We start from the raw sequence: 14,674 nt of genomic DNA, 5'->3' as shown, positions 1-14,674 counted from the left end.
GCTGCTAGGAAGTATTCTAAGACATGTGTCTTCCATGAGATCTGTCCTCAGTTTTGACTAAATTCTCATTGTCATCAATAATTCTCAATAACTATTTTTGAATGATTGGATGAATGAATAGGGCACAAGTGATAAGTATGTTACAGATCCAAATATTCTCCATACCAAATTCTGTTTCCCTACCTCCCAACTAGTCTGCAAAGATCCACAAGAAAACAACTAGATTTTTTCCCCTGTTTTTGTTTTAGTCTCTAATTGAGTAATCTTTTCTCATGCATTTCTTAACTCTAATTGGGTAGACTTTTCTTATATATTTTCTTAAAACTCAGACTGGTTTTCTGAGATACATTTGCTCAAATTAATGTTTAAGGTATCTAGATAAAATATTTTATATCACTTTACTCATTTGTTCAATATCTTCCAACCTACATCAGTTCAACTAAAGAACATTGTGATAATTCTTGTTGAATTGGGAATCCAAGTAGAGCAAAGATGGCAGAGTAGTGGCAGGAATTCACCTGAATTCCCCTCCAAACAACTTTAAGATATCATCTCAAATAGAATTGTGGAGTGGCAGAACCAATAAAAGATCAGGGTGAAACACTTTTCCAGACCAGGGCAACTTAGGAGGTTAGCAGGAAAGGTCTGTCACACTGGGAAGGTGGTTGGAGCAGGCTGTGAGCTGGCCATGCCAGCAGCAGGCCTTGGAGGCCACTGCATCAGTGGCAGCAGCAGCTTCAAGAGCTCTCAACCTACAGATAGTAACAGAATGGGACAAAGTGGACGTTTTGCTGACACTGGGTTTAGAACCATGTTGCATTGTCCATGTGCAATTCTAGATTACAGTCCCAGAGCAAAGAAGAGCACTAGTGCCTATGACCACATAGGAATAGGGGCTCTGGTTACAGTTCTGAATAGAGAAGAGTGCTTGTGGTTGCTCACAAGGGAAAGACCAGGGTATCTGGTCTCAGTTCCAAGACAGAAAAAAGTATTAGCACTTGTGTGTACAGGAAAGTCACAATTCCAGTGCTAAAAAAAGTGAAGAAGTATTTGTGGGCAGAGGAAAGCTGAGGTCCTATCAAAGTTCTAGAGTGAAGAAGAGTGCCTGTGGTCATTCATAAGGGAGTACAGACACCAGCACTTGTGGCTACAGGGGAACAAAGTCCCCTCCTGGATAAAGCCCAGATCAAAGACCAGTAGAGTAGTGAGCACACTTCCCCCTAAAGCATACCATTTTGGAAGCACTGAAGACTTTCAGACTCCCAGAACTATCTCTGAAAACAGCATGAAAAACCTGAAGCTTGGGATAGTGCCCCCTACACTCCAGAAGCAGAGCTCAACTTTAACATAAAGTTACAAGTCAAGAAATATGCTGAAGAAAAAAAAAGGCAAACAACAGAAAGGAACTAACCATAAAAAATTACTATGACAAGAAAGATCAAAATGTAAATTCGGAAGAAGACAACACTGTCAGCAGCTACAAGCAAAGTCTCAAAGAAAAATGTGAATTGGACACAAGCCCAACAAGAAAGAGATTTAAAAAATTAAATAAGAAAGCTAGAGGGAAAAATTAGGAAAAGAAATGAAAGTGATGCAAGAAAATTATGAAAAGAGAGTCAACAGCTTGGTAAAAAGAGCCACAAAAATATTAAAGAAAATAATATCTTAAAAAACAAAATTGACCTAATGGTAAAAAAGGCATAAAAACCAACTGAAGAGAAGAACTCCTTAAAAAACAGAATTGACCAAATAGAAAAAGAGGTACAGAAATTCACTAAAGATAAGAAATCCTTAAAAAGTAGAATTGGCTAAGTGAAAAAGAAGATATAAAAGCTCCCTGAAGAAAATTATTCATTAAAAATTAGAATTGGTTAAGTAAAAGCTAATGACTTTACGAGACATCAAGAATCAATCAAACAAAATCAAAACAATGAAAAAAATAGAAGAAATTGTGAAATATCTCATTGGAAAAACAAATGACCTGGAAAATAGATTGAGGAGAGAAAATTTAAGAATTATTAGACTAGGGGTGGCTAGGTGGCACAGCGGATAGAGCACTGGCCCTGGATTCAGGAGGACCTAAGTTCAAATCCATCCTCAGACACATAACATTTACTAGCTGTGTGACCCTGGGCAAGTCACTTAACCCCCATTGTCCAACCAAAAAAAAAACAAACAAAACAAAACAAAAATAGATTCCATCAATTCTTTCTCTGGAAATGGATAGCATTTTCCATCATAAGTCCTCCAGAATTGTCTCAGATTATTGTATTGCTGAAAATAACTAAGACAATCTCAGCTGATCATTGTACAATACTGCTGTTATTGTATACAATATTCTCCTGGTTCTACTCACTTTACTTTGCATCAGTTTATATATGTCTTCTGAGTTTTTTTTTTCTGAAAGCACCCTGTTTGCCATTTATTATAACACAATAGTATTCTATCACAATCATATACCACAATTTGTTCAGCCATTCCACAATTGATGGGCAACACCTCAATTTCAAATTCTTTGCCACCACAAAAATAACTGCTATAAATATTTTTTACACATAGGATATAGATCTAGTAGTGGTATTACTGGGTCTAAGGATATACACAGTTTTATAGCCCTTTGGGCATAGTTCCAAATTGCTCTTCAGAATGGTTCTATTCACAAATCCACCAAAAATGCAGTAGTGTCCCCATTTTTCCACATCTTCTCCAACATATATCATTTTCCTTTTCTGTTATATTGGACAATCTGATAGATGTGAGGTGGTAGCTCAGAGTTATTTTAATTTACATTTCTCTAGTCAATAGTGATTTGGAGTCAATTTCAATGATAGTAGGGTACAAGCATTGCTTGCCACCTCTCCATATTCTCCTTTACTGTAAAAGATTTTCCTTTTGCTCCTCTTTTATGTGAGATAATTTTCTCCATTCTACCTCCTCCTTTCCCATTCTTCCTATGAATCCCTCTTTCTCACTTCTTAATTTTACTTTTTAGAAATCATCTCATCATAGTCAACTTGCAGCCATGCCTCTTTCTTTATATAACCCTTTTAAGTGTCCTAATAATGAAAAAGTTTTTAGGAGTTTCAGTATCATCTTCCAATATAAGAAGGTAAATAGTTTAATCTTATTTATGGTTTATGATTTCTCCTTCATGTTTACCTTTTTTGTACTTTCCTTTAGTCTTGTATCTGAAAGTTAAATTTTCTATCCAGTTCTGGTCTTTTCATCAGGAATTCTTGAAAGTCCTCTATTTCATTAAATATCCATTTCCCCCAAAGGATTATACTCAGTTTTGGTAGGTAGGTTAATTCTAGCTTCTTTGCCTTCCAGAATATCATATTCCAAACCCTCTACTCCTTTAATGTGGAAGCTGCAAAACCTTGTGAGAATTGATGGAATCTGAATACAGATTGAAGCATACTTTTTTTTAAATTTTTTTAATTTTTCTTGGTTTTTTTTTCTTTGTCTGTGTTTTCTTTTGGAAACATGGCTAATATGGAAATATGTTTTGCTTGACTGCACATAATGTATAATCTACATCAAATTGCTTGCCTTTCAAAGAAGAGGGAGGGTAGGGAGTGAGGAAAAGAATTTTGAACTCAAAATTTAAAAAAAATGAATGTTAAAAATGTTTTGCATGTACTTGAGAAAAATAAAATAAGAGAAAAAAGAATACTATAATATTCCATAAATATCCATTTTAATTTTTTAACTTGTAAGCAGACCAAGACTGCTTATCTTATTTGTGATATGAGTCCAGATAACTTATCTGAGATCTTATGGATTGCATGTCCATGACATAATGTTTGCCTGCTATTTTTTTTTCTTATAAATAACCTGAAAGCGAGTAATCCTAATGCTAGGCAAAATTGAATGAATGACTGAATGAATGAATGAATGAGTGAGTGAATATGTAATCTTCCCAATGAATATTTACAATTATAAATGGCTACCTAATTATATGGAACAAAGCCCCAATGTCTAATTGGGCACTTGCACTCACAGATGTATGTCTGTTGTAGAAGATGCCTGACTGTTTCCTTGAAAGCTCTAGGGATAACCCTTAAGGGTTATGATTTTTAATACTGAAGCTTCTGAGCCCCGACCAGTGTGTTACCCATTATCTATCAACCCATTAAACTTCATTAACTTTTAGAAAAGGGATTGACTGAGGAGCTATAGGAGTTACAAAAGCATTCTTCTCTAACTGGGGTCACATTCTACTTGCATACACAAGGTCCCTGGGGACTAAAAACTAAATCTTAATGTACAAAATTAATGGAGCGTACATGTAAAAAACGCAAGTAACAGATCATTCAATACTTCTCATTACTATAAATACTTTCTTCCCTTCATAGAATCTTCATGAAGTCCTTTTAAATAAGTATAGCTCTCAAAAGTGTTCCTAGGGTTGGTACCGTGGAGGAGTCCCTAGTGGGCACTTCATTGTGCTGTATCACACCGTAAGGCTACAACTTCCCTCATGTGACTATCTTTCTGTCTCTATCTATATTTGTATTTCTCTATGTTTGTCTTTAATACGTTTTTCACTGCCTCTCCCCTAGATGTGTTGATTCCTATATGGTCAGTGGGAAAGAGAGAATACAACACTGTCTCCTTTCTCTCCTCTCCGTGATACAAGTACAGCTATCTTCTTGCTTAGGGAGCTCTCAGGCTTAAGTCCTCCGCCACTTTCCTTGCTGCTCTTTGTATGCACGGGCTCATGGATATGTCTGGTTCTTTTGGTCCATAACATGTTATGTCTTCTGTGAAATCATCTGCTTTTATCTAATTAAAAAAGACTTATGATCCTTTAAAATTTATTAAGGTTCTGTTCACACATTTGGATGAAATTATAGGAATTTCGGTAACATCTAGTTTCCTCTATAGATTGGTTGGATTGATTCAACTAATGTGTCAATGCCTTCTGTGATTAATTGGGGTGATATGGGAAATGCCATAGTAACATGAATATATTATCTATACATTTTGCTACTTCTAGAGTCTCAGTTTCTGTATTATGTGGATTGATCTCCAGAATTGTTAGAGAAATGTCAACGAGCAGCAGAAACTTAGTACTTGGTAAAAGTAAAAGGAAATTTGGTGAAAGTGGAATTCTATAGCATAGTGATGATGCCTGGATATGAAGAGGGTAGGATTTCATAGAGTGTTTAGGGAATGGAAGAATAGGTTATTGAGCAATGATGACAAGTAAGGGAAATCCAATCGAAGAACTGATGAGTTCACCTTGATGGATAATGTAGAAGGAAGTTAAGTTATGAATAACTTATCTCTGTTCATATGGTATACACACTTACACACGTACACACACACACACTAGGACTAGGAGGGACCTCATAAATGGCTAATCTAAGGAGCTTTGTATTCAAGCAAGACTTCATCTAAACCAATTTCCAACATTTGGGTCATGATCCAGATTAAGATCAACAAATGTTTTCAGATGAGTCATGAACACTGTCAGAAAAAGGGAAAAGCAATAATCTTTCAGGGCAGATGTGGACAGATACTTTAGGCAGAACTCAGAGAGTTATTTTCTGATTTGGTTTCTTATGTTTTAGTGGAGAATCAGAAAGACAGGTGCAGGCCCACTCCCTTTCCAAGGCATAACAATAGCTATAAGAACATTGTCTTCAGAAATAGCCATCATTCTATATCCCACTACCACCCCATGCCACCCTACCACCATGGATGGCCTACGTCTCTGGGTCTCCTGGATGAAATGTGAACTTTCATCTCATTTTCCCCCAAAGAACAAGTCTCCCAAGTCATGTCCTGGACATCTCCATACTATACTATGTCCCTTAACTCTGCCCCTTCCCCCTCACATACACACATATGCTTACCACCCACCCCACCCCCCAGCTCCATTTTTTTTATGGATTCCCTTCTCTGGTTATAATGTAAGCTTCTTGAGGACAGGGACTATCTTGCTTGTATTAACATCCCCAGCACTTAGCACAGTATTTGATACATATTACGTACTTAATGATTATCTATCTATGAAATCTCTAGCTATCTACTTCTTAATTCTAATGCCTTATATATTCCAATTATTTTTTATTATTTCTAATTATTCCTGTATAGCTTGTTAGTACATTTTTGTTCGCAGTCTGACCCATTAGGTTGTGAGTTCTTTGAAGTATGGGACTATCTTTTTCTTTTTTTTGTATCCCCAGTAACTAGCAGAGTTTTGTGCATAGTAGGCATTTAATAAATGTTTATTGATTCTTTTCTCTCTATGTATTTATGTATTCAGGTGTGTGTCTATTTATTATCTATCTGTCCCAAATGTATACATGCATGTGTCTATCTATCTTTCTACCAAAGGCGCACCAACCTATCATCAGTGACTAGCTATTACATTTAGGATAAGTTATAAACTCATTTAAAACCTTTCCTAATTTGGCTCCAATCTTTCTTCCTAGATTTATTATACATTATTTACTCTCATATATTCTATACTTCCACTCTAAATAGACAAACAAACCTCCTTAATATTCCCTGTACATGACTTTCCATCTCGAACCTCCATGCCTTTAAATATCCTGTGCCTCATTTCCAAATGCTCTTTCTCTTTGCTGACACCTCTTAGCACCACAATCTCCTTTCAGCATTCTACTTAGGTTCCACTTCTTTCAGGAAGACTTTTCTGAGTCTCTAATTTGTTAATATCATTTTCCCTTCATCAAATCGCTGTACATTTATTATGTGTATATCTTACATTTACTTATCTGTGCACTTGTATCCCATCAAGAGAATGCAAGTTCTTTGAGGGCAAGGGCTATCTTATGTTTGTATTTATATCTTCAGTACCTAGTGAAGTTTCCTTTAGGCTAGCTTATATTTTATTTCTCGAGCACCTACTGTGTGACAGAGTATTTTTTAATCAGTGCTGGTAAAAATACAGAGCTGAGTGAACCCCACCCTGAAGAATTCATCAGTCTAGTAAGTGTAAAATGAAAGCATTTATACCCTAGTCCTTTCCCTAGGTTCTTAGATGTGGAGATACCAACATATTCATGTCAACGAGCACTTCTTGACTGTGTCCATGGTTGAAACCATCATATAGTGGGCACTTAATGTGCAGTTCATTTTTTTTGAAGGATGATTTTTTTTAAAAAATTAAATAGACTATTTATTTCATTAAATATTTCCCAATTACATGTTAAGATAATTAACAATCATTTTTTTTAAAATTTGAATTTGAAACTCTCTCCCTCCCTCCTGCTCCTTCCCTCTCCTTGAGAAGGCAACCAATTTGATATTGAATATATATGTTGTTATGTAAAACTTAAGATGTAGTTCTTGAATCTTAATTCATTGATCAATTTATTGATCAATTCCCCAGAAACCATGGTGACTGTTGACAACTTTTTACTCCTACCTGTTTGCTGGGAGGCAAATGAAAGTCTAGAATCCTGGAATATGCCTTTGTGCATCCTACAGGTTAAACACCTATTTTTGTATCACACTTTTCTTGAGCAGAAAAAAAATCCAGCCATAGATCTACAGATAATTTTTTTATTTTGAAATTTTATAAAGTATTAACCACATTGAAAATTTTAGAAAATATCAATATTTCAAGGCTGTAATTATATTGCTAAGTGTATTTGAAGGCTATAATTATATTGATTTTTTATAGGATCTTTAAGAATTAATATATTAGAAAAAATAATCACCCTAGTGTCAATGTGACGAGCAATTTCCTTAAAATTAGTTGGGAAATTAGCTGAAATTAATAAGACAACAGACATACACATTGCCACCAGGGCTAAACTCAAAGGCTTTCCAGGATGACATAAACTTCAAAGCTTGTTCAATAGTGGAAATAAAACTGAGAATTAGTCCACTACATGATAATGTGTTACAATGAGTCCCATAAACAGTTTTTTTGGGGGGGGGAATTTCCATGCAGAACACAAAGTGGTCATTATTTCAAACATATTCCATACATTTGACACTTTAAAAAGTGTTCAGGTTTCATTGTTTCATTTATTTAGACTATGATGCTGAACTAAATCAAACATTCAATAAATATTGACCCATAGACCTAGGGGTAAATGAGATCTGTGGGACAGAAATGAAGATTAGGTAAAAGATCTTAAAAAATAATATTCTGCCTGTTTTGTTTCTATTCCTGCCTTTTTAGGGGTTTGTAGTCATTCTTCTACAGCGAGGAGAACAATCCGCTCAAAGATGCTTTGAGATATGCTAAGTTCCACATCAGCTTCAGGAATGTGACTCTGGCTTCAATATCTTAGATAAATCTAGATTCCTAGGTCTAATCCCAATGTTTTTATCAGTAATTCATTGTTGACTGTTGATGGATGTTATTGTGGCTCTTACCAAAGATAATGATCCTAATGCCTTGTGCAGATTGAGATTTAAAAAAAAAATGATTCTAAATCAACATGCCACATATGTAATAATGGTATCTTAATCACAATTAACTCCCTGGCTATCAAGCTGTATATGATCAAGAGTATATCTTAGTTTGGGTACTCCTTTTCTTGGTCTAGAGCTCTGTTCTCTGGGATGTCTAAGAATCAAACTAGATTCTGAGATGAGAGAAAATGTTATCTTTTTACTCTCACATAGCCCTGACAACATATCAACTCATTTGGAGAGGCTGTATTTCCTTGGGGAAAATTTAAGATAACAGTTTAGGAATATCAGGAATATCCAGTTTAATACAGTCTGAGGAGAATAAGCAATGGAAATGAACTAAAAGGGAAGAGGAGAGATCAAAAGTGGAAAGAAAGAATTTAGTTGTATGAGCTGCAACAACCATTAACAGATGGACTGCAGATTAGACCAATTAAGTACTACACTTAATAATGAAGTTCCATGCCCAATATTCTTATCGAACATTCATTGTTAACTCTTTATGGGGTCATAGAGGCAACTAACAAAACTAACCATCCTGATACCTTGAGAAAAATTTAAATTAAAAATACAGTTTATTTTTTAATTAAAAATTACAAAAGAATTAATAGCCACTGATTTAAGGTTCAATAATGGAATCTCAAAATATAATTATCTCATCAGATATCTGTTAACTCCCTTAAGCTATGGTTCACTTAGATCAGAATAAATTAACTAGGAGATGAAAATAACAAGCTATGAGTACAATTTTATAAAATGTCATTAATAATTTACTAGAACCAAAAACAATTATTGGCATTTTTGTTATTTTTTTTAAGTTGCAAGTTTTAAAGATATCCGATTTTCAAAATATTTTCCAAGACTCAAGTACTACCTTTTATATAAATCTCCTTCTGATCCTCCCAGGTGCCAGGGCCTTCTCAATCCCATTACTGTGTTTTTATTTCATACATATTTTATGTATCTGTTCATGTATATTTTTATCTACTGATAGAATGTAATGTCTTTGAGGGCAAGAATTGTTTCACTTTTTTATATTTCTGGTAGGGTAAAAAAAAAAAAATCAGAGGGCAAAATACTACCAATCATCTCCTGAAAGAGATGTCAAGGAATATTGTAGCCAAATTCCAGGATTATCAGGTCAAGGAGAGAATACTGAAAGCAGCCAGAAATAAACAATTTAAATATTGTGCAACCAGTTAGGATCATGTAGGACATTGCATCTTCTAAATTACAAGAAGAGGACTTAGAATATGATATTCTGAAAGAAAAAAAGAGCTTGAATTACAACCAAGGATCAACTGCAGAATGAAATTAAGCATAATCTTTCAGGGGAGGAGATTGACATTCAGTGAAATGGGGGACTATCAAATCTTATTGATGAAAAAACCAGTGATCAAAGATCTTCAAATGTAAGACTAAAGAGAGGTAAATAAAGGAAAGGAAAAAAATGTTATTTTCATGTTATTCACTAAGAACAAACTCTTTACACCTCTACATGGGAAGATACTTATAACTCTCTGAGACCTGTATCTTTATTATGACATTTAGAAGGGGTATACATAAGTACTAATTAAGTGGTGGAAATGGATTGTATTGGAAGAGGAAAGGAGGAGACAAAAAAGGGTAAATTATACCACATGAAGAAGCATAAAGACCTACTACAATAGAAGTAATGAAGGGAGGGAGATGAGCATTGTTTAACCTTACTGTCATCAGATTTGGCTCAAAGAGGGAATAACAACCAATTAGGTATAGAAATCTAACTTACCTATAGGAAGTAGGAGATAAAGGAGACAGAAAAGGGAGGGACTGTATAGAAGGGAGGGAAGAAGCAGTAAGAGTAAAGGTGAAAAAAAAGGAAGGGTGCTGATAGAAGGGAGGGCAGGCTGAGGGAGGCAGTGGTCAAAAGCAAAACTCTAAGAGAATAAGTAAAGGGAGAAAGGAGAGAGAAAAGTATAAACAGGGGGGAAAACAGGATGGAGAAACAGATAGTAATTGTAACTGTGAATGTGAATGGGATGAACTCTCCCATAAAACAGAAACAGCAGAGTGTATTAAAAACCATAATCCCACAATATGTAGTTATCAAGAAACACATTTGAAGCAGAGGGATATACAGAGTAAAGGTAAAAGGCTGGAGCAGAATATATTATGCTTCAGCCGAAGTTTAAAAAGAAAGCAGGGGTAGCAATCCTGATCTCAGAACAAAGCAACAGCAAAAATAGATCTTAAAGAGATAAGGAAGGAAACTACATCCTGCTAAAAGGTATCATAGTTAATGATTACTAAACATATATGTACCAAGTGGTATAGCATCTGAATTCTTAAAGAGGTTAAGAGAGATACAGGAAGAAATAGACAGTAAAACTATAATAGTGGGGGATCTCAACCTCCCCCTCTCAGAGCTAGATAAATCTAACCACAAAATAAACAAGTTAAGGCGATGAATAGAATTTTATGAAAATTAACCTAACATGGCAACCCAAAAAGGACCTGAAAACTTACATTATGACCAGGGTTGCCAGACTCCTCAGACAAAAGTGACAAGTTCAGCACCACCTCCTTCTCCAACGCCTAACAGAGATGAAGAACAAAGCAATTCTTTGTAAACCTTTGACAATGACAAAAGCCACATATTGTAAATCTCACATGCAAACAAAATCTTGTCACATAGAAGACAATTGGGAAACTGAATATGTTCCAGTTCCTATACCTGTACCTGTATATATCCCCATGCCCATGCATATGTACAGTCAGAACATTCCTGTTCCTACAACTGTTCCTGTTCCAGTGCCAGTACCTATGTTTTTGCCTACTCCACCAGAGAGTAATGAAAAAATTCCTGTAGTACCTGAAGAGTTAAAAAATAAAGTATGTTCATATCCCCTTGGTGGTGAGCTGCTTACAATGACAGCAGATATAATGGCTGAGGAAGAAGAAAAAACAGAAGCTACTGACATTAACAATGTAATTATCGAAACAGATGTAATAGTAGATACAGATGCCATGAAGAATTCTGACACAGAAACACAAGCAAATATGCCTGATGTTCCATATGAACCAGACCTCGACATTGAAATTGATTTTCCTAGAGCTGCTGAGGAGCTTGACATGGAAAATGAATTTCTATTACCACTTGTCTTTGGGGAAAAATATGAGGAGCAGCCACAACCTCTGTCTAAAAAGAAGGTATCAAAGAGAAAAGCTGTATCAGGATACCAGTCTCATGATGATAGTTCTGACAGTTTGGAATGCAGCTTTCCTTTCAAATATACATATGTTGTGAATGCATGGAAACACTGGGTCAAAACTAGGCAACTTGATGAAGATCTACTGGTATCAGATGAACTAAAATCCACTAAGTCAGTAAAGTTAAAAGAGGATCTAGTATCTCACACTACAGCTGAACTTAATTATGGGTTGGCCCATTTTGTCAATGAAATCCGAAGGCCAAATGGAGAGAACGATGCACCTGACAGCATCTATTATCTTTGCCTTGGCATCCAAGAGTACTTGTGTGGTAGTAATCGAAAAGAGGACATATTTATTGATCCAGGTTACCAGACATTTGAACAAGAATTAGGTAAAATTCTTAGAAGTTGGCAACCAAGTATACTTCCAGATGGGTCGTTTTTTTCTCATGTTGAAGAAGATTATCTCTGGAGGATTAAACAGCTAGGATCACACTCTCCAGTAGCTCTTCTGAACACATTGTTCTACTTTAACACTAAATATTTTGGCCAGAAAACAGTGGAGCAACATTTAAGGCTTTCCTTTGGCACCGTATTCAGGCAGTGGAAAAAAAATTCTGTAACAATGGAAAACAAAGCATGTCTTGGATATCAAGTGTCTTCCTTGTGTGGAGCTGATAGTGAAGATAAAATTACTACTGGAAAAGTAAAACATGAAGATGATGAGCCAGTATTTGAACAAATTGAAAACACAACCAATCCTTCTAGATGTCCTGTGGAAATGTTTGAATGCTATCTATCAAAAAGACCACAGAATCTTAATCAAAGAATGGATGTTTTTTATCTGCAACCTGAGTGTTCAAGTTCAACAGATAGTCCTGTCTGGTATACTTCTACTTCACTGGACCAAAACACATTGGAAAATATGCTTGTATGGGTTCTTTTAGTAAAAGATATTTGTGATGAAGACATTTATGAACTGGATGAAGACACGGATTAAAATAAACTTTTTGAAAGCAGTTGGGATAAAAAAGCATTAGATAGTCATGCTGCTAGATCTTTATTATAGAAAACGTTTTAAGTTTACTCCTTCTGTTTTGAGTTTTGTAGCAGTGTACCTATACTGGGTATTACCATGTAAATAATCTGTGAGTGAAAGTTGCCATTATTCTATGTAGTGGTTTTAGGATACTTAACAAACTCATTCAAATTCATTTTTTTTAATTTTTTATTTGATTAGATTTATTTGATTTGATTTATTTGTAACTTTTTACATTACAGAATATGAATGGGAATGTGCCATGTGTAATTTTTTTTCTTGTAGTAAGAAACATCCATATTGTACAACTCCACTGTCGCCAAGCTTCCTTGGAAGGAGGCTCTTTTACTGGGTTCTTAACCCAATGGCTGTCTTTGGGATAGCACTACTAAAGTTTAGAACTTGTAGTATCTTTCAGAATTTTTAAGTAAATTGTAAACTAATAGTTTTTTTTTAACTTTTTAGTTTCTGAAGCCTTACGAGGTTATGTAGAGAGATTCCATCTTATGTACCAAAAATAGACAAAAGAATGCTGTCAATATTGGTGTACTGTAATGTGAATCTATACTGGTGAAAACAACTCTTTTGTTCCCCTCATTAAAACCTTAGTATCCTTTCAAAAAAAAAAAAAGAAAAGAAAAGCTAAATACGTTGGCCTCTGGAGAAAAGTGAATGGGAACAGAAAGGAATATACCTTTTTCTTGGTAGTACATAGCACCTATACAAAACTTGACCCATGTGCTAGGGCATAAAAACCTCAATCCAATGCAGAAAGGCAGAAATGTCAAATACATCCTTTTCAGATCATGTTGCAATAAAAATTACATGTAATAAAGGTCATGAAAAGATAGACTAAAAATTGGAAACTAATCTAATCTTAAACAATGAGTGGGTCAAACAACCACTTGGCTGAGGAACCAATAGTTTATAGAGGCTTAATAACTGCTGTCTGATTGATTATTCCAGAATTGGCTTAATGGTTTCACTTAAGATAAATTTTAATGTCAAATTGCAAGAAGTCTCCAAACAATCACCCTAGGTATCTCTATTTGACTCTGAGTTATTTATCATTCTTTCAATTACTTGGATAATGTCCCATTTATCTACTTTCTTTTTAAAAATGAATTAATTTTTACATATATTTATAATTATTTCTTCCATTGCCACTCCACTGAACAATAACAACGAAACCAAAAGCAAAAAAACAAAAAATAAAAAGTCTACCATAAATATGCATAGTATCTCAAAACAAATTCCAACACTGGCCATGTCCTAAAAAAAGGTATCTGTCTGTCTGTCTCTCTGTCTTCCCCCCTTTCTCTTAATTTCATGACCTTTCTGGCAGTAATTGAATGGTATCATATTCACTGTTCCAAACTCTTGCTTTTCATTATATTGATGAGAGTATTATATTCTTTTAATATTCTTTTATTAATATTAGTAGATCAATATTAATAAAATATAATAGTCATAATACCATTTTAAATTATTTTAAAGTTACTATTCTCTATACTATTGTTATCATTGTATAAATTGTTCACCCAGTTCTGCTTATTTCATTTCATCAAGATACACCCAGTTTTCTCAGAAACTGTCAATTTTACCGTGTCTTATGTATTATGTACAATAATATTCCATTTCCTTCATATACCATAGCTTGTTTATCCATTTTCCAGTAGTAGTACAACTTCTTAATTTTGTCTAGTAAAAAAGAGCTGCTATAAATAGTTTTGTATGGGGGCAGCTAGATGGCACAGTGAATACAGCACCAGCCCTGCAGTCAGGAGGACCTGAGTTCAAATCCAGCCTCAGACACATAAAACTCACTAGCTCTGTGAGCCTAGGCAAGTCACTTAACCCCATTGCCTAGCCAAAAGAAAAAAGAAAAACAAAACCCAAACAAACAAACAAATAGTTTTGTACATATTGGTCCCTTTCCTCTTTCTTTGATTTCTTTGGGAAACTGAGTCATAGCACAGGCACAGTTTATCTTAGTGTCAAAATTCTTTCCAGACTAGCTGGAGAATTTCAAAAC

At 34.9% G+C, this 14,674-nt stretch overlaps 1 pseudogene; it reads left to right on the top strand.

Moving 5' to 3' along the window:
- Positions 1-688: 688 nt before the first annotated feature.
- On the top strand, positions 689-12,600 carry LOC114028254 (annotated as a pseudogene).
- Positions 12,601-14,674: the final 2,074 nt, after the last annotated feature.

Source organism: Vombatus ursinus, unplaced genomic scaffold (assembly GCF_900497805.2).
Source record: "Vombatus ursinus unplaced genomic scaffold, bare-nosed wombat genome assembly UNPS02014874.1, whole genome shotgun sequence".
Classification (NCBI taxonomy): Eukaryota; Metazoa; Chordata; class Mammalia; order Diprotodontia; family Vombatidae; genus Vombatus; species Vombatus ursinus.
This window is presented reverse-complemented; position numbering and strand designations above follow the sequence as displayed.